Genomic DNA, 27,140 nt, shown 5'->3' with positions numbered 1-27,140 from the left:
AGGATCTTGCACGCCTGTGCGCCTAACAGAGAGTCCTTCGAGGATCCAACAATTTCAAATGATAATGTGGCTTTGTGTGAGTTGTGTGTAACCTTGAGCTGGCAGGACCCCGTGGCCTGGATGACGTTTCCATTGTAGTCAACCAGCTGACAGTGGGATGGCAGAATCGGTGGTTTAACCTTCAAGGTCTGGAAGGCTGACCATGCGAGGAGATTGGCGGAGGCACCAGTGTCCAGGCGAAATGTGACCTGTGATCCGTTGACCGTTAGGGTGGCACACCACTCATCGCCCGGATCAATGCTGTGCACTGGCAGCGGCTGGTGGTTCCGACTTGGGGACATCCGGTTCTTGTGGATTACTGCAACGCGGAAGGGCTCCCTGTCTTCGGTATCGCTGGTCTGCATACAATCAGGATATGACTCAGTGTATGGAGGCTGAATCGCCCGCACGTCCCTGCGAGGCTGGCGGAATTGTTGGGAGTTGGCAGGTTGAGCTGCTCGACAGCAGGCAGCATAGTGACCCATCCTGCCACAGCGGAGGCATTGTCGCGCTTTGGCCGGACATTGCCGCTTTAAGTGGGCGGAGCCACAGTTGCCGCACGTCATGACGTCATGGCGTTCGTTGTGTTTGTTGCGCCACCGCGCATGCGCGGTGCGGTCCTGGGTAGAGCGCGCCTGCGCATCACGCCCCTCTGCGTCAACATCCCCTCTTTTGGCGCGTACAAGCGCGGGAGGCCTCAGAAAGCGCGCGAAATGGCCGCCCTCATCCGGGCCACGGGCCGGGAGGAGCTCAGTCGACTGGACCCGCTCCACCTCGTAGGACCCGTTCCGTGCCGTTTCGGCCGCCTGGATTTGGGAGTACCGGCTGGTTGCGCTCTCATGGAGGACGCAGGTCTTGATGGCAGTCGCTAGGGTGAGGCGCTTTATTTTAAGGAGCTGCTGGTGTAGGATGTCCGAGATGACCCCAAAAACTATCTGATCCCGTATCGTGGAGTCGGAGGTGGCCTCATAGTCGCAGGACTGCGCGACGATACGGAGGTGTGTCAAGTAAGATTGGAAAGGCTCATCCTTACCCTGCAGGCGTTGCTGGAAGAGGTACCTCTCGAAGCTCTCATTGACTTCCACGCTGAAGTGTTCCTCGAACTTCAGAAGCACCATCTTATATTTTGTTTTGTCCTCGCCTTCCGCGAATGCCAGGGAGTTAAAGATGTGGATGGCGTGTTGCCCTGCCGTGGAGAGGAGGAGGGCGATCTTCCTGGTGTCCGATGCATTCTCCCTGTCTGTGGCTTCTAGGAAGAGCTGGAAGCGCTGTTTAAACAGCTTCCAGTTTACGCCAAGATTACCAGCGATTCGGAGCGGCTGCGGTGGGCTGATGTTTTCCATGGAGCAGGATGGCGGATTTCTGAAAGGGTGCAGGTAGGTCTCATAGTCGCTGGTTAGTGTCCACTACTGGTATCATGTCGTGTTGGGTGTTCCGATGCACAAATGATCCAACACGGCTGTAGATGGTACAACTCAGTTTTATTGTCTAAACAACTGTTACAACTAACTACTGGCTTGGGTACATGCTTCACCAGCTAGCCTGTGGGCCCAGCCCTAGCACTATCTTAGTGAGGCACTCAGCACATGGTCTATGTCTGAGTGGCACGCTGTGAGCTCTGTGCTCTGAGCTATCTCCTGGAAGAATGAGCGGGAACTGTGGTGTTCCCTGTTTTATAGTGCGTGTGCTCTCACTGGTGATTGGCTGCGATGTTGTGTGTGTGTTGGTTGGTCCAACTACCTGTCCATCAGTGTGTGTGTGATTGCACCATGATATGCTGATGTGGATATCATGACAGCATGAGGCCTCACATGTATCATGTCATTCGAGGACCTGCCGGACCATGGAGCAGGATGGCGGATTTATGAGAGGGTGCAGGTAGGTCTCATAGTCGCTGGTTAGCTTCCACTACTGGTATCATGTCGTGTTGGGTGTTCCGATGCACAAATGATCCAACAAGGCTGTAGATGGTACAACTCTGTTTTATTGTCTTCACAACGACAACTACTAACTGCTGGCTTGGGTACGTGCTTCACCAACTAACCTGTGGACCCAGCCCTATCACTATCTTAGTGAGGCACTCAGCACATGGTCTATGTATGAGTGACACGCTGTGAGCTCTGTGCTCTGAGCTATCTCCTGGTAGAATGAGCGGGAACTGTGGTGTTCCCTGTTTTATAGTGCGTGTGCTCTCACTGGTGATTGGCTGCGATGTTGTGTGTGTGTTGGTTGGTCCAACTACCTGTCCATCAGTGTGTGTGTGATTGCACCATGATATGCTGATGTGGATATCATGACAGCATGAGGCCTCACATGTATCATGTCATTCGAGGACCTGCCGGACCATGGAGCAGGATGGCGGATTTATGAGAGGGTGCAGGTAGGTCTCATAGTCGCTGGTTAGCTTCCACTACTGGTATCATGTCGTGTTGGGTGTTCCGATGCACAAATGATCCAACACGGCTGTAGATGGTACAACTCTGTTTTATTGTCTTCACAACGACAACTACTAACTGCTGGCTTGGGTACGTGCTTCACCAACTAACCTGTGGACCCAGCCCTATCACTATCTTAGTGAGGCACTCAGCACATGGTCTATGTATGAGTGACACGCTGTGAGCTCTGTGCTCTGAGCTATCTCCTGGTAGAATGAGCGGGAACTGTGGTGTTCCCTGTTTTATAGTGCGTGTGCTCTCACTGGTGATTGGCTGCGATGTTGTGTGTGTGTTGGTTGGTCCAACTACCTGTCCATCAGTGTGTGTGTGATTGCACCATGATATGCTGATGTGGATATCATGACAGCATGAGGCCTCACATGTATCATGTCATTCGAGGACCTGCCGGACCCGGCATTCCATCGAAGACTCTGGCTGAGCAGAGAGACAGTGCGACATATCTGACAGATGGTGGCACACCTGACACCGCAGATGTATGAGGGAGGACACCCACTCCTTATGGTCATCAAGCTGATGGTCTCCCTGAACATTTACGCCACGGGTTCCTCCCAGCCGCAGAGTGTGGACCTGTCTGGGATCTCACAGACCTCGGTGTACAGGTGAATCCGTGCCTTTACGGAGACCATATATGCTCAGGAGGCTCAATACGTCCACTTCAATGTGAACCGAGCCCACCAGGATGCCCGGGCTGCAGGGTTCGCCGCCATCGCCAGGATGCCCCGGGTCCAGGGGGTGATCGATGGGATGCATGTCACATCCAATCCCAGGGGTGGCGGTGGGAGGGACGATTTGGTGGGGAGCGGCGGGGAGCACAGGCCACCCATAGGGTCTGCCCATCCGCCCCCCCCCACAACATCCGCCCATTCCCCCCCTCCATTGGCCAACCCAGACTAGCCCACCCCCACACCCATCACACAGAGCACCGAGGCAGGTTGTAACGGTGGCAACAGGTGTTTAATGTGAACGAATATATACAGATCTGTGCCCTCGCCCCTATAAATAAACTGTGCCCTGCACCCATGCCAACTTAACTAGTGTCTAACTTCCTGGCCCTAAAGCTATGTCTAGGTGGTTTCCCAGACTGCACTTCCCCTGCAGGAGTGGAGGAGATCTGCTGTGATTCCTGCTCTGTGAGCTGGGAACCCGTTGGTGGGCGCCTTCTGGGGCGGCTCGGCCTGCATGAGCCCATCTGCCAACCTGTTCTGCCTGCTGCCCACCAGAGGCGCCAGGGACAGGAGGGGGTGGGGGGGAGTCTGAGGGGCTGCGGTGTTCCGCCACTTCCCTTGCAGGAGTCACTGGAACGGACCCCGAGCTACACCATGGGATGGGGGTGTGAGAGTAGCTATGCCCTGAGGCTCACCCACCACCTGGCGCTGCCAGTCCTGGAGGCCCGCTCTGGTCTCGACCAAGGTCTGCACGCTCATGGCAATGGAGCACAGGGAGTGGACCATCTCTGTCTGGGACTGCACCTCATCACCCATGGACTGTGCCACCGCCTTCTGGGCTTGTGTCACATCAGCCAGTGACTGTGCCAGCTCCCTCTGGGACTGGGCCACCTCCCTTTGTGTCTGTGCCACATTGACCAGCGCCTGGACAATGCCGCCTACGTTCCCTGCCTTGGCCTGCTGGGACTGGGCCATGCTCAGGAACGTCGCTGCGATGTTCAGGTGGCTCTGGGACATGGTCACCTGTGAGACAGCAACCCTGTCCTGGGCCTCGGCCAGCGCCTGCACAGAGTGCCCCAGGCCTTGGACATGCCGATCCATAGCCAAGACCGTTGACCCAATGCCTCCACCGCGGTCGCCACTCATGCGGTATTGGCCTGGGTGGCAAGCATGGTTGGTACCACCTCCTGTTCTTGCATGTGGTTGGACTGCTCCAACTGCACCTGCAGGTGTTGGATTCTCGCTGACAATCCCTCATGCAGTTCCTGGCTCTGCGACTGCATCTCCACTATAGATGGGAATGTTTGTTCGAGAAGCTCGAATCCCGTCTGGATGGCAGCTAATTCCTGGGGTCAGCAGCTCTCCAACCATCCGCCCTCTCGGGTGGTCCTAATTCCACCTGCTGTACCGAATTAGCTGAGTGGTGAGGGTGGTGTGGGGGTGAGGGTGGTTGGGGGGGTTGGCACACATGCCATGGGGAACAGCAACTTAGCGGGGTCTCATTTTCTCACCCACGGCTGAGCTCCACCTTGGCGACCTCCTGTTCCTCTGTGCCGCCGACCACATTCAGGGCCCTCTGCTCGGCCACGGTGAGGGGCTGCAGGCCTTGCGGTGTCCCTCCTGGCTTCTCCCACTCCCTGCGTTGTGCACGGCCTTCTCCTGGGGGCGGGGTGGACTTAAAACGAGAGTGCTGAACAGTCTGACCCGTGCAGCCTTAGGGTGGTTAGCTCTTGGCTTCAGTGCCAGGGCACTCGGCCATGGCGGCCGGTATGGCTTCCGGCATGTGGGGCAGGGTGGGGTTTTGGCCGCCTTCCGGGTTGGGGGGTGGGGGGCGCGTGGGGTTATGGCTGTGTGGGACGGGTGTTAATGCCAGGGGCACAGTGCTGCCTATTCACCCTGGCCGCCATGAGAAGGTCATGCAATTTCTTCCTGCACTGCTGGCCGGTCCGGACCGTGTTGCTGGGGTCGCTGACCACCTCTGCCACTGCGCCCAGGCACGACGAACGGCAGCACCTGGCAGCCTCCTTCCCAGGCTGGGCTACAGGGTTATCCACCTCTCCTCCACCGCGTCCAGGAGGGTCTCCAGCTCGGTGTTGGTGAAACATGGAGCTGCTATCCTTGCTGCCATCATTTTGGCTGGGATGGTGTGTGTGGGGAGTGAGATATGTATATGCGGCTGCAGCTTGTCAGCCTCCTGAGTGTCTATCGTGAAACCGGCGAATTTGACATCACTTCTCATTAGAATCGATTGTGTTCCACGTGGCACTGGTGCTCGCCCCTGAACAATAGCGGAAACGTTCCAGGTATGGCGCCAGTTTTGCTGTCATGAAAGTCCACTAATTCTCCGCTGGTGTCAACACATAGTCTCAGAAACAGACAATCCTGCCCCAGTGTTGAACCTGTTGAGATGGCGCTAAGAAGCAACACAGGACAGCAGGCATTGGTTTATAGACCACCTGATAGTACTGATAATGTGGGGCATGGTATTAATCAGGAGATGAGAGAAGCATGTAACACGGGCAATACAGCAATCTTGGGTGACTTCAATCAGCACACAGACTGGTTAAACTAAGCGAGCACTAATGCTGTGACAAATGAGTTTCTGAAGTATGTTAGCGTTGGGTTTATAGAGGAATAAGTTGAGGTGCCAACCAGAGAACAGGCTATTTGAGATCTTGCATTAAGTAATGAAACAGACTAATTCATAATCTAGTTGTAAAAGAACCCTTCTGGATGAGTGACCAGAAAATAATAGAATTTTATATTATAGTTCAAAGTGAGGAAGCTCAGTTTGAAGCCACGGTGTTAAAGTTGAAGAAAGGAAATTATGAAGGCACGAGGGGCAGATTGGCTGAGATGGATTGGGAAAATACATTAAAAGATATGACTGCGCACAGACAATGGATAGTCTTCAAAGAAGCATTGCACGATGGCACATTGGTTAGCACTGCTGCCTCACAGCACAGGGACCCGGGTTCAATTCCGGCCTTGGGTCACTGTCTGTGCAGAGTCTGCACATTCTCCCCGTGTCTGCGTGAGTTTCCTCCGGGTGCTCCGGTTTCCTCCCACAGTCCAAAGGTGTGCAGGTTAGGTGGATTGGCCATGCTAAATTGCCCCTTAGTGTCCAGGGATGTGCAGGTTAAGTTATGGGGTTACAGAGATAGGGCGGGGTGGAAGGGGGGGTGGAAATTGGTAGCTCATTTGAAGGATCAGTGTAGACCCGGGCCGAATGGCCTCCTTCTGCACTGTAGGGATTCTATTCTATTCTATAGCTTATAGTACCTATGCACTCCTTCAAGGTGCAAAAAGCCGGTCAACAATGGCTGACAAAGGAAATTAAGGATTGGGTAAGATTAAAAGAAAAGAATTATAAAATTGCCAGAAATAGTAGTAAACTTGAGGATTGGATGGATTTAAGAATACAGCAAAGTGAACCAAGAAACAGATGAAGATCGGGAGAACAGAATATAAATGCAATCTAGCAAAAAACATAAAACGGACTGTTAAAGCTTCTATCGGTAGCAAAAGAAAGCATTTGGCTTGGACCCATTACATGCAGTCAGGAGAATTCCTAATGGGGATTAGAGAAATGGCAAAGAAGCTAAATTATTTCATTATGTCTATTTCACTAAAAGATACAGGACATCTCCCAAATGTAGTGATCCAGGGAATTAGGGAGAATGAGGAGTTGAAGGAAATTAATATCAGTAAGAAGGTTGTATTGGGGAAATTAACGGGATCGAAAGTTGATATAAGTCCTCGGGACCTGATATTATGCATCCCAGAATGTTGAAAGAGACTGCTATATAGATAACGGATGTATTGGTGATCATCTTCCAAAATTCCATGGATTCTGGAATGGTTCCTGAAGATTGGAAGGTAGCAAATGGCACCCCACTATTTCAGAAGGGAGGGAGAGAGAAAACAGGGAACTACAAACCTGTTAGTCTTACATCAGCAGTGGAGAAAATGCTAGAATCTATTATAAAAATTGACACAAAAGCCGAAAATACTGGACAATGTCAGCAGGTCTGACAGCATCTGTGGAGAGAGAACAGAGCTAATGTTTTGAGTCTGGATGACTCTTTGACAAAGTTAGAGAGAACTGGAAATAGGATGAGATTTATACAGTTGTGGGGTCTGAGTGGAGCAGTGGGGCTGAATAGAGGGCCAACGATAGGTGGAGACTGACAAAGATGTTCTGGATAGAAAGACAAAGGGAATGTTAATGGTGCAGATAATGACTAAGAAGGGAGCTGACAGTGGCTCATTAAGAGATCAGAATGTGTCAATAGAAGAACAAAGTGTCGTGTTGGGTGCTCTGCTACACAGACGAACCAACAAGGTTGCGGAAGGTACAACTCAGTTTTATTACTAACAATATTAACATTTGTAAACTGGTTACTGTGGTTCGTTCATTACCTCTAACCTGTGGACCCAGCCCAAATACTATCTTGGAGAGGCACTCAGTGCATGGTGAATGTCTGAGTGGCTTGCTGTGATCTCTGTGCCCTGAGCTGTCTCCTGCTGGAATCAATCGGAAGTGTCGTGTTCCCCCTTTTATAGTGTGTCTGCTCTTGCTTGTGATTGGCTGTGATGTTGCGTGTATATTGATTGGTCCGTTGATCTGTCCATCAGAGTGCATGTGTGTTTGCACCATGATGTTTATCTGAATATCATGACATCCCCCCTTTTTTTCAAAAATATGTGCCTATGTGGTAATAAATATAGATGTGTACTGAGTGCAGCTGAATGTGTGTGTGTGCAATATCTACAACATGTACATGAGGCTAAACTATATACATAGGAAGGTGTCAGGTGCAACATAGCAACGAGGTTGTACCATCAACAAAACAAGTGTAAACATCAAGCATCAAAAACAAACTCCTGTAACGACAAAAGAGAAACTTATTAACATAGTGACATAAAACTTTTAGTGAGTCCAATGTTCAAACAGGCTCATAAGTCCAGCCTAGTAGGTGGGCGACGAATTTGGGTTGACCGTTAGGGTGGCACACCATTCATCACCCGGATTGACACTGTTCACTGGCATCGGCTGGTGGGTCCAGCTTGGAGACATCCGGTTCCTGTCGATGACCGCAATGCGGAAGACTTCCCGGTCGTCTGTATCGCCGGTCTGTATATCGTCCGGGTATGATTCGGAGTATCGATGCTGAATGGTCCGCACGTCCCTGCGAGGCTGTCGGAATTGGGGATGTTGGCAGGTTGAGCTGCTCGGCAGCAGGCAGCGTAGTGGCCCATCTTGCCACAGCGGAGGCATTGCCGGTTCTTTGCTGGACATTGCCGCTTTAAATGTGCGGATCCACAGTTGCCGCACGTCGTGACGTCATGCCGTTCGTTGCGTCATCGCGCATGCGCAGTTCAGTCCTGCGTAGAGCGCGCCTGCGCGTCACGTCCCTTTGCGTTGAAGTCTCTTTTGCCGCGTACAAGCGCGAGAGGCCGCGAAAAGTGCGCGAAATGGCCGCCCTCGTCCGGGCTGCGGGCCGGGAGGAACTCGATGGAATGGACCCGCTCGGCCTCGTAGGACCCCGTCCTGCCGATTCGTCCGCCTGGAATTGGGAGTAGCGGCTGGTCGCGTTTTCATGGAGGACGCAGGCTTCGATGGCGGTGGCTGGGATGAGACTTTTTATCTTGAGGAGCTGCTGGCGTAGGGTGCCCGAGGTGACCCCAAAAACTATCTGGTCCCGAATCATGGAATCGGAAGTGGCCTCGTAACCGCAGGACTGCGCAAGGATACGGAGGTGTGTAAGGAAAGATTGAAAAGGCTCATCCTTACCCTGCAGGCGCTGCTGGAAGAGGTACCTCTCGAAACTCTCATTTACCTTGATGCTGAAGTGTTGCTCGAGTTTGAGAAGGACCGTCTTGTACTTCGTCTTGTCCTCACCTTCCGCGAACACCAGGGAGTTGTAGATGTGGATGGCGTGTTGCCCTGCCGTGGAGAGGGGGAGGGCGATTTTCCTGGTGTCCGAAGCATTCTCCCTTTCTGTGGCTTCTAGGAAGAACTGGAAGCGCTGTTTAAACAGTTTCCAGTTAATGTCGAGGTTTCCAGCGATTTGGAGCAGCTGCGGCGGGCTGATGGTGTCCATGGCGCAGGATGGCGGATTCCTGAGGATGCGTAGGTAGGTCACACAGGTACTGGGTTCCAATCCTGGTACTTTGTCGTGTTGGGTGCTCTGCTACACAGACGAACCAACAAGGTTGCGGACGGTACAACTCAGTTTTATTACTAACAATATTAACATTTGTAAACTGGTTCCTGTGGTTCGTTCATTACCCTCTAACCTGTGGACCTAGCCCTAACACTATCTTGGAGAGGTACTCATCACATGGTGAATGTCTGAGTGGCTTGCTGTGAGCTCTGTGCCCTGAGCTGTCTCCTGCTGGAATCAATCGGAAGTGTCATGTTCCCCGTTTTATAGTGTGTCTGCTCTTGCTTGTGATTGGCTGTGATGTTGCTTGTGTATTGATTGGCCCGTTGATCTGTCCATCAGTGTGTATGTGTGTTTGCACCATGATGTTTATCTGAATATCATGACACAAAGGTGAGCAGTGTGTCAAAGGACAACCTGGACAACCGGGAACAGATAGCCCAAGTGGGGTGGGTGGGGTAGGGTGGGGGAAGGGGAAGGGGGACAATGCTCAGGGAAAAACAGATCAAAGAATCATAGAATCATGATCGATGGAAGAAATTATAATAAATTGATAGAAATAAAAATGGGGTGAAAGCGGTGGGGAGAGTTCACAGTCGGAACTTGTTGAACTCAACGTAGGCTGTGACGTGCCTAATCGGAAGATGGTGGCTATAAACAACTCCTTAATGTCCTTCCCTTGTCATTCCCTCTGCCTGCCAAACTTTTCCAGCTCCTGCGCCATCACCCCAGTCAATGTTTCTAGCACAATAAAAAGTCTTACGACACCAGGTTAAAGTCCAACAGGTTTGTTTCAAATCACTAGCTTTCGGATCACTGCTCCTTTAAGACATCTTACTGTGCTTACTCCAGTCCAACGCTGGCATCCACATCTCAATGTTTCTAGCATAATGGGTGTAGCTCCCTCCACCACCTTTCCTTCTCCAGATTCCTTTGTCGGGGTCACAGCCAGGGTTTTCTTTCCCGGAGCCTTGTTCAATAAGAATTTTGACATTCAGTTAACTTATTCAACTCCACACCAATTTACTGGGTTAGAATCCAAAATCTCCCCCAAAAATAAAAAGGTTAGAAATACTGGGACCTTGGTAGGAGCCACCTTTTAGAATCATAGAATCTCAGAATCTACAGTGCAAAAGGAGGCCATTCGGCCCATCGAGCCTGGGCCCTTGGAAAGAGAACCCTATCCAGTAACCCCACCCAATCTCTTTTTGGACACTAAGGGCAATTTAGCATGGCCAATCCACCTAACCTGCAAATCTTTGGACTGTGGGAGGAAACCGGAGCACCCGGTGGAAACCCACGCACACACGGGGAGAACGTGCAGACTCAGCACAGACAGCGACCCAAGCTGGGAATCGAACCTGGGACCCTGGAGCAACTGTGCTACCGTGCCGCCCTGCTTTCACAGTGAGAATCCTATCTGGCTGCATCACAGCTTGACATGGCAACCCAGCCCATTGCATCACACAAGCTTGCCACTCTCCCACTGATTCTGTCTACACCTCCTGCTGCCTCAGGAAGACAGACAGCATTGTCAGAGACCTCTCCTGCCCAGGCTTTGCCCTCTTCCAGGACTTATCATCGTGCAGAAGATCCAGAAATCTGAAGACCCGCACATCCAGACATAGGAACAGCTTCTTCCCCACAGCTACCAGTCTCCTCAACGACTCCCCCTCGGACTGATCTGTTCCCTGTACGAACACTATTCACGACACCCTATGCTGCTCTTGCTCATGTATTTGCTTTGTTTGGCCTTGTTCTGCACTATTTGTTGATGTGTTATTTATCAATGTACTCTGTCGATTATTCTTTTTGTCTACTATTTATGTATTGTATACGCTCCCTTGGCTGCAGAAAAATACTTTTCACTGTACTTCGGTACATGTGACAATAAATCAATTAATCAATCAATCATCGGAAGTCTCCATGTTTGACAAACTTGTTAAAATTTTCTGAGGATGGTACAAGCAAAATTGAAGCAATGGACATAGTATAATTCAATTTTCAGAAGCCTTTTGAAAAGATCAAAAGGTGGTTGATGAGCAAATTGGTTAACAGGCAGAAAACAGAGAGTAATAATAAACGGATCATTTTCCCATTGGCAGGATATGGCTAGCTGGGTACTGCAAGGATCAGTACTTGGGCCCCAGCTGCCCATAGTATATATCAATGGTTTGGATGTTGATACCAAATGTAATATTTCCAAGTTTGTAGATAATACAAAGCTAGACGGGAATGTGTGTTGTGAGGAAGATGTAAAGCAGTTACAGGACGATTTGGACAGACTTAGAGAGTGGGCAAGAACATGGCAGATGGAATATAATGTGGAAAAATGTGAGGTCATCCACTTTGAGAGAAGGAACTATTTGCAGAGTATTTCCTATATGGTAAGAGATTTAAAAATGTAGATGTACAAAGGGATCTAGGTGTCCTTGTCCAAAATTCACTTAAGGCTAGCATGCAGGTGCAGCAAGCGATTAGGAAGGTTAATGGCAAGTTGGTCTTTATCGCAAGAGGATTTGAGTACAGGAGTAGTAAGGACCTGCTTCAGTTATTTGTAAGCTTGTATAACTGGCACTTCAAGTAGTGTGTGCAGTTTTGGTCCCTTTGCCTGAGAAAAGATATTGCCAGATAAGGAGTGCAACAAAGGTTCCCCAAACTTGTTCCGGGGATGGAAGGATTGTCTTATGAAGAGAGATTGAGCAGACTGGCCCTGTGTTCTCTTGAGTTTCGAAGAGTGAGAGGTAATCACATTGCAATACTTAAAGGAATAGACAGGTTAGATGCAGGAAAAATATTTCCTGTGGTAGGGGAGACCAGAGCCACGGGGTGCAATTTCAAAATAAGGGGGAAGCCACTTACAATCAAGATGAGGAGAAATTTCTTTATTCAGATGGTTGTGAATCTTTAGAATTCTCTACCCCAGAGGGTTGTGGAAGCTCAGTCATTGAGTATGTTTAAAGCAGAGACGGATAGATTTCCAATTAACAATAAAGTAAAGGGTTATGCGGACAGTGGGTGTAAAAGGCATTGAGGTGCCCGATCAGCCATGATCATATTAAATGGCAGAGCAGGCTCGATGGGCTGATTGGCTTACTCCTGGTCCCATATAAATGACTTGGATATTGGAATATGAGAAAATTGATTTCAAAATATGCCATTAATACCAAACTTGAAGGTGTAGCAAACATATTGAGAGAACAGTTAACAAAGCCTCAGGGATCTTGGTCTTAAAAATTAAAGGGAATAAGTACAAAAAGAAGGGAATTTTTGTTGAACTTCCATAAAGCTCTGGTTAGGCCATAGCTAGAATATTGGGCGGGATTCTCCGACCCCCCGCCGGGTCGGAGAATCTCCAGTGGGAGGCGTGAATCCCGCCTCGACGACGGCTGCCGTATTCTCCGGCGCTGTTTTCAGGCGGGGGCGGGAATGCCGCCACGCCAGTCGAGGGCCGTTGACAGCGGCCCCCCCCGGTGATTCTCCGGGCCCCGATGGGCCGAGCAGCTGTTCATTTTTGGCCAGTCCCACCAGCGTGAATCACTCAACTCACGCACCGGCAGGTGAGTATGTGTGGGCGGTCCTCGGTGGGGGTGCAGGGGGATCCGACCCGGGGGGGGGGGGTGGGGGCACGGTAGCCTGGCCCACGATCGCGGCCCGCTGATCTGTGGGTGGGCTTGTTCCGTGGGGGCACTTCGTCCTTCCACGCCGGGCCCCTGTAGGGCTCCGCCATATTGCCCGGGGGATGGCGCGGAGAAGAGAACACCCCGCACATGGGCAAGAATACCCTACCGTTCCGCGCATGCGTGAATTTGAGCTGTCCCTTTGGCGCCGGCTGGAGCAGCGCCAACCCCTCCGCCGTCCACCTAGCCCACTCGAAAGGTGAGGATTCCTCACCTTGGGGGGCTGTTGATGCTGGAGTCATTGGTGCCAGTTTTCACGCCTGCGTGGGGACTTAGTCCCCAGAAGGGAGAATCCCGGCCATTGTGTCCAGTTGTGATCATCGCACTTTAGCAAGAATATGGATTTCGTTGCGAGGATGTAGAGGAATTATACTAGAATGGTTCCAGAGATGAGCGATTATTACCTACAAGGTTAGGTTGGAGAAGCTGGGGTTCACCTTAGAGCAAAGGAGATTTGGGGAGATCTGATAGAGGTGTACAAGATTATGACAGGCTCAGTTCAGTTAGATGAGGAAAAACTATTTCCATTGTGAATATCCCTCATGAAATCCACAGGGAGGAGCCAATTGATCTCCCCGTGGGGCTTCTGGAGTATGAGCTCCCACACTGAGGGTCCAACAGCAGACTTGTAAACTCCCAAGATAGAAGCCGGCCCAGGAAGGAGCTGCCATCTCTGGATGGTCCCGGCTGGGACTTGGACTGTCGATCAGATGCTGTATTTCCTAGCTGTTGGAAGGAAATAAACAATTTTTGACTCAACTTTTCAGGACTCCTCATCAACTACAGTATTGGCAATGATGATAAAACGGAACCAAAGACAGCGTTGCTGGCTACTCAGACTATGGCTGCTTCGCAACGCAAAGTAGCAACGTTTGCACTGTTTCAAAAATGCCGCTCTTCGGTGGACTACATGTTTGATGTGAGTGCAGAAGACTGGGCTCAGTACCCGGAGAGTAGGTACTATTTCTTCAGGGTGAACGGCCATAGCTAAATTTGCCCTTAGTGTTGGGTGGGGTTACTGGGTTGTGGTGATAGGGTGGAGGTGTTGACCTTGGGTAGGGTGCTCTTTCCAAGAGCCGGTGCAGACTCGATGGGCCGAATGGCCTCCTTCTGCACTGTAAATTCTATGATAATCTATGAAACGCGATTACTGGGGAAGATCGCCAGGGGTAATTCTTTATCCTCGCCTGAGGTGTGGTAATTTGACCAGCCATGATCTCATTGAATAGCAGGAGAGGCTCGAGGGGCTGAATAGGAACTCCTGTTCCTATCACTGCTTGTGGAGCCCCCACCTGCCCCACCTTCAGCATCATAAAGAGGCCTAAACTACCCTGCAGCCCCAGATTCCAAGACATTTAAGGTCATGACAAACCACGACCACCCCAACCCATCAATCATTGTCAAAAGATACGGATTTAATACAGCTAAGAAAACACTCGAGTAGTTTGTTATTGAGTTTCTGGCAGACTCAAACTGGCGGAACACTACCTGAGATGCCACGAGACTGCCTTGTACATGGCGTAAGTAACATGCGACCCAGCGGAAATTGCTGGCGAAACCACCATTGGACCTAAAAAGGGCCATTGAGATCTCCCTCTATGGGAGAGAGTGGAGAAGTGAGTACAGGAGCTCAACGGTATGTTGGGGATGGAGGTGAATAGCGTAAGACGCACCCCCATTCAGATGAGCAGGACCTTTGGGACCCCGTCCTTGCCTGAACACCATCGGGGCCAGGCCCGTTGGCCGAGGGCTGCTGCAGCCAGGCGAGACATCTCGCCAGAACCACTGGAGGAGGCTTCACAGAGGTGCGCCAACTGTGGCTGGAGAAACTGCAGGCACCAGCAACCGCAGGGCAGCCAACAAACACCTCACCCTAGTCGAGGAAGGCAGCCGCCGAGAGCCAGGACCCTCCACATGGAGCAGCCCGATGAGGATGAATGCATGCAGTTGAATTGCATCACCTTGCCGCGAGTGGCTCCGATCAAATTCACTGTCCAGGTGAATGGTCACCCATAAGAAATGGAGCTGGATACGAGGGCTGCAGTCTCAGTGACAGGATGGCAAATGTTCAGAAAGATCAGGACGGGAATCCAGCATTTGAACTTAAGGGACATCGAGGCAAGGTTGGCAACATACACGATGGAATCACTAGCCATCGCGAGTACAACAATGACCCAATGATCTAACAATATTATACAACAGCGATGCGGCCGATTGTTAGTGGTGTACAAGTACATGCTTGAGCATCGCCCGGGAACGCAAATCGCAAATATGGATGCTTTGAGCCGGCACCTTGGCAATACGTACCCCCCCCATCTCTCCCAAGGACTGACGAGGTTGCATCATCCTTAAATTTTATGGATACCTTGCCGGTCGCTACTGCACAAATACACAATTGGACACAGAAAGATCCAGTGTTGGCAAGGTTACACAATGACGTCTTGCACGGGAGCCAGCACAGGAAAGTGCCTAAGAAGCTGCGGGCTTTTGAGACCAAGTAGGAAGAGCTCAGCGTGGAGGATGGCATCCTCCTGTGGGGAGCTTGCATTGTGATCCTAAGCCAGGGCAGACAGGCCATACTCCAAGATCTACACAATGGCCACACGGGTGTGTCAATGATGAAAATGTTAGCCAGGAGCTATGTCTGGTGGTCGGGCCCATATGACTAGATCAAGTGACAGGCCCAGTAATATACCACATGCCAGAAGCATCAGAAGCTCCCCCCAGCTACATCATTCCACCTGTGAGAATGGCCGGGCCTGCCTTGGGTGCACCAACATGCAGATTTTGCCGGAGCTCTTCAAGGTTCAATGTTCTTGCTGATCGTGGACGCCTGGTCCAAATAGCTGGGTGTCAATGGAAGCTGTCCACCACTTCAAAGGCCACTATCGAGAAACTATGACTCTCATTCAGTATTCATGGCATTCTAGAGCTATTGGTCATGAACAACGGTACCCTGTTCATGAGCGAGGAGTTTGCGTGCTTCATGAAGACAAACAGGGTGAAGCAGATCCGGATGGGCCCACACCACCCTTCATCAAATGGCCTGGCTGAACGAGCAGTGCAGACTTTCAAGACGGATATAAGGAAACATGCCATGGGATCTGTGAAGACGAGGCTAGTGCGCTTTTTGTTCAGCTTTATTTATTCATTTACGGAATGTGGGTGTCGCTGGTTCGGCCAACATTTATTGCCTTCAGAAGGTGGTGATGAGTTGTCTTCTTGAACCATTGCAGTCCTTCAGGTGTAGGTACACCCACAGTGCAGTCAGGGAGGGAGTTCCAGGATTTTGCCCCAGTGACAATGAAGGAACATCGATATACTTCCAAGTCAGGGTGGTGAGTGACTTGGAGGGGACCCTCCAGGTGGTGGGATTCCCAGGTATCTGCTGCTCTTGTCCTTCCAGATGATAGTGGTCGTGAGTTTGGAAGTTGCTGCTAAAAGAACCTTGGCAAGTTCCAACTGCAAGTGCAACTTGTGGATGGTGCCCACGGCTGCCACGGTTCATTGGTGGTGGAGGGGGATGTAGAAGGGGGGAGCAATCAAGCAGGCTGCATTGTCCTGGATGGTGTCGAGCTTCTTGAATGTTGTTGGAGCTGCACTCATCCAGCCAAGTGGAGAGTATTCGACTACACACCTGACATGTGCCTTGTAGACGGTGGACAGGCTTTGGGGGGTCAGGAGGTGAGTTACTCGCCGTAGGATTCCTAGCCTTTGACCTGCCCTGGTAGCCACAGTATTAATGTGGCTAGTCCAGTTCAGTTTCTGATAAATGGTAACCCCCAGGATGTTGATTGTGGGGCATTCAGCGATCGTAATGCCATTGAATGTCAAGAGGCAGTGGTTAGATCCTCTCTTGTCGGAGATGGTCATTGCCTGACACTTGTGTGGCGTAAATGTTACTTGCCACTCCAAGCCTGGATATTGTCCAGGTCTTGCTGCATTTGAACATGGACTGCTTCATTACCTGAGGAGTCGCGAATGGTGCTGAATATTGTGCAGTCATCCGCAAACATCCCCATTTCTGACCTTATGATGGAAAGGAGGTCAATAGCTGAAGATGGTTAGGCCTAGGACACCTTGAGGAACACCTGCAGTGATATTTTGGGTCTGAGATGATTGACCTCCAACCCCACAACCATCTTCCTTTGTGCCAAGTATGACTCCAACAAATGGAGAGTTTTCCCCCTGAATCCCGTTGACTCCAGTTTTGCTAGGGCTCCTTGATGCCGTACTCGATCAAATGCTGCCTTGTTGCCAAGTGCAGTCACTTTCACCTCTCCTGTGGCATTCAGTTCTTTTGTCCATGTTTGAACCCAGGCTGCAATGAGCTCAGGAGTGTCTGTGAGCAGGTTATTGCTGAGTAAGTGCCACTTGAAATCACTGTTGATGACTCCTTCCATCATTTTGCTGATGATGGAGAGTAGACTCATAGTACTTGGCTGGGTTGGATTTGTCCTGCATTTTGTGTACAGGATGCACTTGGGCAATTTTCCACATTGCTGGATAGATGCCAGTGTTGTAGCTGTACTGGAACAGGTTGGCAACCAATTCTGGAGCACAAGTCTTCAGTACTATTGCTGGGATATTGTCAGTGCCCATAGTCTTTGCTGCGTCCAGTACCTTCAGCCATTTCTTGATATCATGTGGAGTGAATCATATAGGCTAAAGACTGATATCTGTGATGATGGGGACCTCCGGAGGAGACCAAAATGGATCATCCACTCGGCATTTCTGGCTGACGATTGTTGCAAATGCCTCACACTTGACTTTTACACATATGTGCTGGGCTCCTCCATCATTGAGGATGGGTGGGGCAGCACAGTGGCGCAGTGGGTTAACCCTGTTGTCTCACGGCGCCGAGGTCCCAGGTTCGATCCCAGCTCTGGGTCACTGTCCGCGTGGAGTTTGCCCATTCTCCCCGTGTTTGCATGGGTTTCGCCCCCACAACACAAAGATGTGCAGAGTGGGTGGATTGGCCACACTAAATTGCCCCTTAATTGGAAAAAATGAATTGGGTACTATAAATTTAAAAAGAAAAAGAAAAAGAAAAATCATTGAGGATGGGGATATTTATGGAGCCTCCTCCTCCAGTGAGTTGTTTAATTGTCTATCGCCATTCACGACTGGATGTGGCAGGACTGCAGAGCTTAGATCTGATGCGTTCATTGTGGAATCACTTAGCTCTATCTATTACTTGCTGCTTATGCTTTTTGGCACACAAATAGTCCTGTGTTGTGGCTTCACATCATTTTTCGGTATGCCTGATGTTGCTCCTGGCATGCTTTCCTGCACTCTTCATTGAACCAGGGTCGATCCCCTGGCTTGGTGGTAGTAGTGATGCATGATCAATTGCACAAAGACTAAAGTTGGGTACAACTGTGGCTTTGTTACAGTCAGATGCATGGCCTCCTGCTGCAGCTGGTGAAATGGCAGGGCACTGGCGGTCATGCATATTTATACAGTTCTCCGTGGACGGAGTCAGCCGGCAGGAGCTACTGGTGAACCTGTAGTGCAGGTCCTACCTTACATCTCCTATTACAGTGGTTGACCACAAGTAGAGTGGGGAATATGCAGTGCTATGAGGTGGCAGATTGTGGTTCAATGCAATTCTGCTGCTGCTGATGGTCCTCAGCACCTCATGGATGCCCAGTGAGATCTGTTCGAAGTCCATCCTATTGAAGTGGGAAATGGTTCAGTAAGTGGGAAATGGTTCAGAAGGGCACTTGGCACACAAGATGGCTGCCTAACACACAAGATGAAGACACAGAGAATAAAGCAGACATAACTGATGCCTGGAGCCCAGCGGGGTGCCAGTGGGACAGATAGGAACAGATCCAGGACAAAAGAAACCAGACAGGAAGATTAAGAAATACATAAATGCAGGACACCACTTGAATAAAGCTGACTTCAGCCAAGGTGTACACAATGATGTGCTAATACGAATGTCTTGGGACATTTCCTAAAACAATGGGACAATCGATACTGCTTTCCTGCTGCTACCTGTAACCTGTAAAACCTCTTTAACTATAACCATGTGTAAATGGCAAAACGCTTACAAATAGCGATGTACAATCTATAAAATGTTTAAAGATAACAAGGTGATAATTGTTTTGTATCTGGGCTCATTGTGAACCAAAGTGGCTGTTTAAAGATAACAAGGTGTTAATTGTTTTGTATCTGGGCTCATTGTGAACCCAAAGTATAAAATGAATGACTGCCATTCAAACCACGAAAAAGGCTGGCTGCTGTACCGCGGGGTACGTACGCTTTCCCCCGAAGCTTCGTGTAACAATAAACTGCACTGATTGAACACAGCAAGTCTGACTCCCGATGTGGTTGATTTTCCCGCAACATATTGGCATAGTTGGCAGGATCTTACTTCTGGTGAGTTCCGATCGAAGGTTAAGATCGTTTCGAATCTGCAGGAGTCAGACAGGTCAAAAGGTGCAGTTTAAAATATGGTACCTATTGTGATAAGCATAGTGATATAAGTCTTGACTGTATAGTGACATGATAATAGATAAAGTTTGGTACTAACTGCTGATAGGATTAAGGATCTGTGGCTTGTGCTGATCAACAAATGGGCAAGGTAGTGCTGCCCCAAATGCCCAGCCTTAGACTGGCTGTCAAGAGGAATCTCCCACACGAAGGTCAGGATTTGAAGTGGGTATAGAGGCACCAAAGGCACGAAGGATTGTGAAGCACAAGTGGCAGAAATCGTCTAACCCCGAACTCTGTAGTGGCGCAGAGTTCTTGTATGAAAGTAGAGCACAAGTTGGGTACTGGGCTGTCAAATGTCTCATTAGCGGTGCGAAAAAGGAGCTGATCAACTCTGACCTAGAGCCAAACTCCAGTGGAGAAGCACGTTGCCGAGCTGGTAATAGTGGACACCGTGAGTATAAGTCAAACCCTGAGAGACGGTAGCGATAGCGCGGCGCTGAAATAGTAATAGTGGCTGGGGGGTAGTGAAGTCCCTTCAGTAGAGAGCACACTTTGCTGGGAGGCAGCTGCGGCCGTACAGACGGTGCTAGGGTAGTAATAGTGGCTGGGAGGGTAGTGAAGTCCCTCCAGTAGAGAGCACACTTTACTCATAGTAACCGGGGGTATTGAAGTCTGCGAGATGGCAGGCAATGATATAAAAAGGGGATCTGCAGGTTCTCTTATCGAGACATATATGACAGACAGACAAGCGTTGATAAAAAAGATGAAGGAGGACGGCTGGGACACTTCCCAGACCTTAGAACAACAGAGGGGTTGGATAGACAAAGAGAAGAGAAACAAGACTAAAAGGATAGGGATAATGTTAGTACATCAGTTAGCAGGACGAATTGAACAAGTAGGCACCTCTACTGAAAAGTGGAAGGAAGACAAAGAAAAGATCAGGGAATTAGAATCTAGAGTAAGGGAACTGGAGAAACAAAACCATGTGTTGAGGGAACAACAAGGGAGGGGGGAAACCGATCCCCTACCCCCTTACGAGTCCACACAGCAGGGGCCAACCGCCCCTCCGGCAGAGTGGGGTGCGTTAGAATACAATTTAGCACCAGTAACCCGAGGGGGAACAGATGCGCAGCCAAAAGCAAATTATAAACCCTTTATCCCAGGTGAGAGACAGCAGATAATGGCTGCCCTGGTCAAATTACAACCTAGAAGCGCAAACACCAAATTCTGGGAAGCATTAGACACAATCTGGGTAGGACACCAGTTACACCTAAGAGACGTACACCAGCTGGTCAGGGCAGCCTGTCCAGCAGATAAGTGGAGGCAGGTAGCTGGCGGATCCGCCACTCCTACAGCCCAGGATTATAACGGGGGACGGTGGACACATGCCGTTGCTTTAACAGCAGAGATAGATGCACAACACAACCCTGGTAAACCCATTAAAATTAAAAGGGGATACCAACCCAGACCCAAGTTGTTGGGCTGTTGGTGGGGACAATTTACCAGGGGTAAGCCATGGGGTACAGGTCTCTGGCACAGAGTCTGTCCCTGTTGCTCAGAAGGGAAGGGGGGAGAGGAGTAAAGCATTAGTCATTGGAGACTCCATAGTTAGGGGGATAGATAGGAGATTCTGTGGGAACGAGAGAGACTCGCGGTTGGTGTGTTGCCTCCCAGGTGCCAGGGTGCGTGATGTCTCGGATCGTGTTTTCGGGATCCTTAAGGGGCAGCCCCAAGTCGTGGTCCACATAGGTACCAACGACATAGGTAGGAAAAGGGATAGGGATGTAAGGCAGGAATTCAGGGAGCTAGGGTGGAAACTTAGATCTAGGACAAACAGAGTTATTATCTCTGGGTTGTTACCCGTGCCACGTGATAGCGAGACGAGGAATAGGGAGAGAGAGGAGTAGAACACGTGGCTACAGGGATGGTGCAGGAGGGAGGGTTTCAGATTTCTGGATAATTGGGGCTCATTCTGGGGTCGGTGGGACCTCTACAAACAGGATGGTCTACACCTGGACCAGAGGGGTACCAATATCCTGGGGGGGAAATTTGCTAATGCTCTTCGGGAGGGTTTAAACTAGTTCAGCAGGGGCTTGGGAACCTGAATTGTAGCTCCAGTATACAGGAGGTTGAGAGTAGTGAGGTCATGAGTAAGGTTTCAAAGTTGCAGGAGTGTACCGGCAGGCAGGAAGTGGTTTAAAGTGTGTCTTCTTCAATGTCTCCTTCTGCACTGTAAATTCTATGATAATGCCAGGAGCATCCGGAATAAGGTGGGTGAACTTGCGGCATGGGTTTGTACCTGGGACTTCGATGTTGTGGCCATTTCGGAGACATGGATAGAGCAGGGGCAGGAATGGTTGTTGCAGGTGCCGGGGTTTAGATATTTCAGTAAGCTCAGGGAAGGTGGTAAAAGAGGGGGAGGGGTGACATTGTTAGTCAAGGACAGTATTACGGTAGCAGAAAGGACGTTTGATGAGGACTCGTCTACTGAGGTAGTATGGGCTGAGGTTAGAAACAGGAAAGGAGAGGTCACCCTGTTAGGGGTTTCTATAGGCCTCCGAAAAGTTCCAGAGATGTAGAGGAAAGGATTGCAAAGATGATTTTGGATAGGAGCGAAAGCAACAGGGTAGTTGTTATGGGGGACTTTAACTTTCCAAATATTGACTGGAAACGCTATAGTTCAAGTACTTTAGATGGGTCCGTTTATGTCCAATGTGTGCAGGAGGGTTTCCTGACACAGTATGTCGAAAGGCCAACGAGAGGCAAGGCCATATTGGATTTGGTACTGGGTAATGAACCAGGACAGGTGTTAGATTTGGAAGTAGGTGAGCACTTTGGTGATAGTGACCACAATTCGATTAAGTTTACTTTAGTGATGGAAAGGGATAGGTATATACTGCAGGGCAAGAGTTATATCTGAGGGAAAGGCAATCATGATGCGATGAGGCAAGACTTAGGATGCATCGGATGGAGAGGAAAACTGCAGGGGATGGGCACAGTGGAAATGTGGAGCTTGTTCAAGGAACAGCTACTGTGTGTCCTTGATAAGTATGTACCTGTCAGGCAGGGGGGAAGTGGTCGAGCAAGGGAACCGTGGTTTACTAAAGCAGTCGAAACACTTGTCAAGAGGAAGAAGGAGGCTTATATAAAGATGAGACATGAAGGTTCAGTTAGGGCGCTCAAGAGTTACAAGTTAGCTAGGAAGGACCGAAAGAGAGAGCTAAGAAGAGCCAGGAGGGGACATGAGAAGTTTTTGGCAGGTAGGATCAAGGATAACCCTAAAGCTTTCTATAGATATGTTAGGAATAAATGTATGACGAGGGTAAGAGTAGGGCCAGTCAAGGACAGTAGTGGGAAGTTGTGCTTGGAGTCCGAGGAGATAGGAGAGGTGCTAAATGAATATTTTTCATCAGTATTCGCACAGGAAAAAGACAATGTTGTCGAGGAGAATACTGAGATTCAGGCTACTAGACTAGAAGGGCTTAAGGTTCATAAGGAGGAGGTGTTAGCAATTCTGGAAAGTGTGAAAATAGATAAGTCCCCTGGGCCAGATGGGATTTATCCTAGGATTCTCTGGGAAGCTAAGGAGGAGATTGCTGAGCCTTTGGCTTTGGTCTTTAAGTCATCTTTGTCTACAGGAATAGTGCCAGAAGACTGGAGGATAGCAAATGTTGTCCCCTTGTTCAAGAAGGGGAGTAGAGACAACCCCGGTAACTATAGACTAGTGAGCCTTACTTCTGTTGTGGGCAAAATCTTGGAAAGGTTTATAAGAGATGGGATGTATAATCATCTGGAAAGGAATAATTTGATTAGAGATAGTCAACACGGTTTTGTGAAGGATAGGTCATGCCTCACAAACCTTATTGAGTTCTTTGAGAAGGTGACCAAACAGGTGGATGAGGGTAAAGCAGTTGATGTGGTGTATATGGATTTCAGTAAAGCGTTTAATAAGGTTCCCCATGGTAGGCGACTGCAGGAAATACGGAGGCATGGGATTCAGGGTGATTTAGCAGTTTGGATCAGAAATTGGCTAGCTGGAAAAAGACAAAGGGTGGTGGTTGATGGGAAATGTTCAGACTGGAGTCCAGTTACTAGTGGTGTACGACAAGGATCTGTTTTGGGGCCACTGCTGTTTGTCATTTTTATAAATGACCTGGAGGAGGGCGTAGAAGGATGGGTGAGTAAATTTGCAGATGACACTAAAGTCGGTGGAGTTGTGGACAGTGCGGAAGGATGTTACAAGTTACAGAGTGACATAGATAAGCTGCAGCGCTGGGCTGAGAGGTGGCAAATGGAGTTTAATGCAGAAAAGTGTGAGGTGATTCATTTTGGAAGGAATAACAGGAAAACAGAGTACTGGGCTAATGGTAAGATTCTTGGCAGTGTGGATGAGCAGAGAGATCTTGGTATCCATGTACAAAGATCCCTGAAAGTTGCCACCCAGGTTGAGAGGGTTGTTAAGAAGGCGTATGGTGTGTTAGCTTTTATTGGTAGAGGGATTGAGTTTCGGAGCCATGAGGTCATGTTGCAGCTGTACAAAACTCTGGTGCGGCCGCATTTGGAGTATTGCGTGCAATTCTGGTCGCCGCATTTTAGGAAGGATGTGGAAGCATTGGAAAGGGTGCAGAGGAGATTTACCAGAATGTTGCCTGGTATGGAGGGAAGATCTTATGAGGAAAGGCTGAGGGACTTGAGGCTGTTTTCATTAGAGAGAAGAAGGTTAAGAGGTGATTTAACTGAGGCATACAAGATGATCAGAGGATTGGATAGGGTGGACAGTGAGAGCCTTTTTCCTCGGATGGTGATGTCTAGCACGAGGGGACATAGTTTTAAATTGAGGGGAGATAGATATAGGACAGATGTCAGAGGTAGGTTCTTTACTCGGAGAGTAGTAAGGGTGTGGAATGCCCTGCCTGCAACAGTGGTGGGCTTGCCAACACTAAGGGCATTCAAATTGTCATTTGATAGACATATGGACGATAAGGGAATAGTGTAGATGGGCTTTAGAGTGGTTTCACAGGTCGGCGCAAAATCGAGGGCCGAAAGGCCTGTACTGCGCTGTAATGTTCTATGTTTTATGTTCAAGGGACCCTGGGAACACCTGCAAATGGATTTCACAGGGCCACTACCACAATCCCATGGAAAAACCTATTGTCTGGTCATCAGAGACCAATTCACCCGGTGGGTAGAAGCATTCCCTACCAGAAATTGTACTGCTACCACGGTAGCCAGAATATTGGCAGAGGAAGTAATCTCTAGATGGGGAGTGCCCCTACAAATTGTTTCGGACCAGGGGACATACTTCACTGGGAAAGTGATGAAAACAGTATGTCAGCTGATGGGGATAAAGCAAAAATTCCATATCCCCTATCATCAGAGTTCTGGGATGGTGGAACGTATGAATAGAACACTTAAGAATACATTAGCTAAAGCCATGCAAACATCTGGAAAAATGTGGACAGATGTGTTGCCCACTATACTAATGAGGCTAAGAGCTACCACAAACCGGACAACCGGATTATCCCCTTATGAGCTAATGACAGGATGGGCAATGCAATTACTAGAAAGCACCATAACAGGTGGGACCGATGTAGGTCCGCTAAAAGACAGAATCAGGAAATATGTTTCGGAACTGAGCACCCAGCTAAAAGTGATGCGCAAATTCGTAAAAGACAATCAGGAACAAAAAGACGCACAAAGGGAGCTTGAAATATTCCCTGATGTCCCAGCAGCGGGAAGTCGCGTCCTAATAAAAATACCGCCTGTTAAGCCAGGATTTGCCCCAAAATGGAATGGGCCATATGAAGTCATAATTAGTGGAGACACCTGTGCCTGTATTGACATAAGAGGGACGGGATCATGGAAACACGACCCAGCTAAAATTATATAAACCTGAACATGAATGAACTAATCCGATTGCTTTCCCCCAAACACAGGAGGAGACCGCGAGCGAACGACCAGTGTACTCGGAAAGTGTAGAACAGTTCTGCAGCCAAGCATACAGACAGATTATAACCTATAGTGTTAGAATTGATACTTGCTCGTTGTAAAAATGTGTGTAACCATGGGTGTGATTATGATACTTTGCATTGTCGCGACTGTAAATTTGACTGGGCTAGAGGATAATCTATTTTACAAAGCCCACATAAACTTACACGGGAATCGAACTGTATGCTACCCATTAGCGCAGTCGGTGGAAGCCCTATTTGTAGCCACCCCTGGGTGGATCCCGAGCAATTTATATACAGTTGATACATCAGGTGCACCCTGGAAGGGAGAAATCGGAAAGTACAAAAGGGGGATATAGGGGACATGTGTGAAACTTGTAAATCTCACCGACTCTGGGGGTGGGGAGCTCCAAAAGGAGTGAGGGAAAGCTGGTCAAGATACAGCAAGCTATCCGCTTTGTTTCACAGGGCAGGGATGGGGATGTGCCTATGCCCTGGTCCCCACAAATAATTCCTGCATACAGACGCAGTGCACCCGCCAGCATTGTCGGGTTAATAAAGGACAGTTTACTTGCACCTGCAATGAACTAAAATGCATGAACATAACTGCAGGAAGACAGCTCATGTGTGGGCAGTGCAATGGGACTCACGTAAGCTCAGCCACATGGACATACCCGTTTGATACTTACCAGGTGGTGGAATCAAACGGGGAGTCAAGGGAACCGAGAAATTGGGAATACAGGCAGACTCATAATCAGGTCACTCCATGCGACCGGGCAAAGGAGGGATACGTCTTCCTCCTCAATGGAACGTACGCGACAGAAACACTACATCTCCCAGGCCTTTTTTCAGTGGGAACCATAGGACCACTCACCGTACCATGCCCTCAGAAGGGACATATTTGGAGAAGAATAGTGACCCGGGCTATCAGTAAGGAATTCTGCGCTGATTGGGAAACCCCGGGCATATTAGGATCATCCCTGGGGTACGGGGTCCTCGGGACTCTATCTCTGGGGGGAGCAGCAGGAGTGATTAGTGCTAAGAACAGAAATGTAATTGTTTGTGGATTAACAATCTTGGGAAACAGTGCCTCAAAAGCGCTAGAGGCTGTCAACCAAGAAATGGCTGAACTCAGATTATATGCACAACAGACACGGTATGCAGTAGACTACCAGTTAGCCCAACAAGGGGGAGTGTGTACAATCATAGGAGATAAATGTATAACCCATGTCATAGACGAATCCTATAATATTACAGAGGCCATTCACAATATCAGGGAACAACTGGATAACTTCAGACAGGGACCCACAAAATGAAGTAGCTGGTTAGAGTGGCTAGTGGGAAATACCTGGGGACCCTATTTAATACACGGACTGGTCATGTTCATATCGGTCACACTGGTGTGCTGCCTTAGCTTTGGGTGTCTAAAAATCTGCTGTAGTACCGTAACAAAGGTTGTGTCAGGAGCCAGTGTCACCCTTAACAAAACCACGATATTCCCCGAAGACTCCAGGAGATGCGGAGAAAGACGGGAAGTTGTGGACCTATACCTATGAGAGGTACCGTGGTGTTTGTCTACGGGGCTGTTGGGGCGACAACAGCCCGGACCAAAAGGAGGGATTGAAGTGGGAAATGGTTCAGAAGAACACTTGGCACAGAGGATGGCTGCCTGACACAAGATGAAGACACAGAGAATAAAGCAGACATAACTGATGCCTGGAGCCCAGCGGGGTGCCAG

Source organism: Scyliorhinus torazame, chromosome 7 (assembly GCF_047496885.1).
Source record: "Scyliorhinus torazame isolate Kashiwa2021f chromosome 7, sScyTor2.1, whole genome shotgun sequence".
Classification (NCBI taxonomy): domain Eukaryota; kingdom Metazoa; phylum Chordata; class Chondrichthyes; order Carcharhiniformes; family Scyliorhinidae; genus Scyliorhinus; species Scyliorhinus torazame.
Note: the sequence above shows the minus strand (reverse complement) of the source record.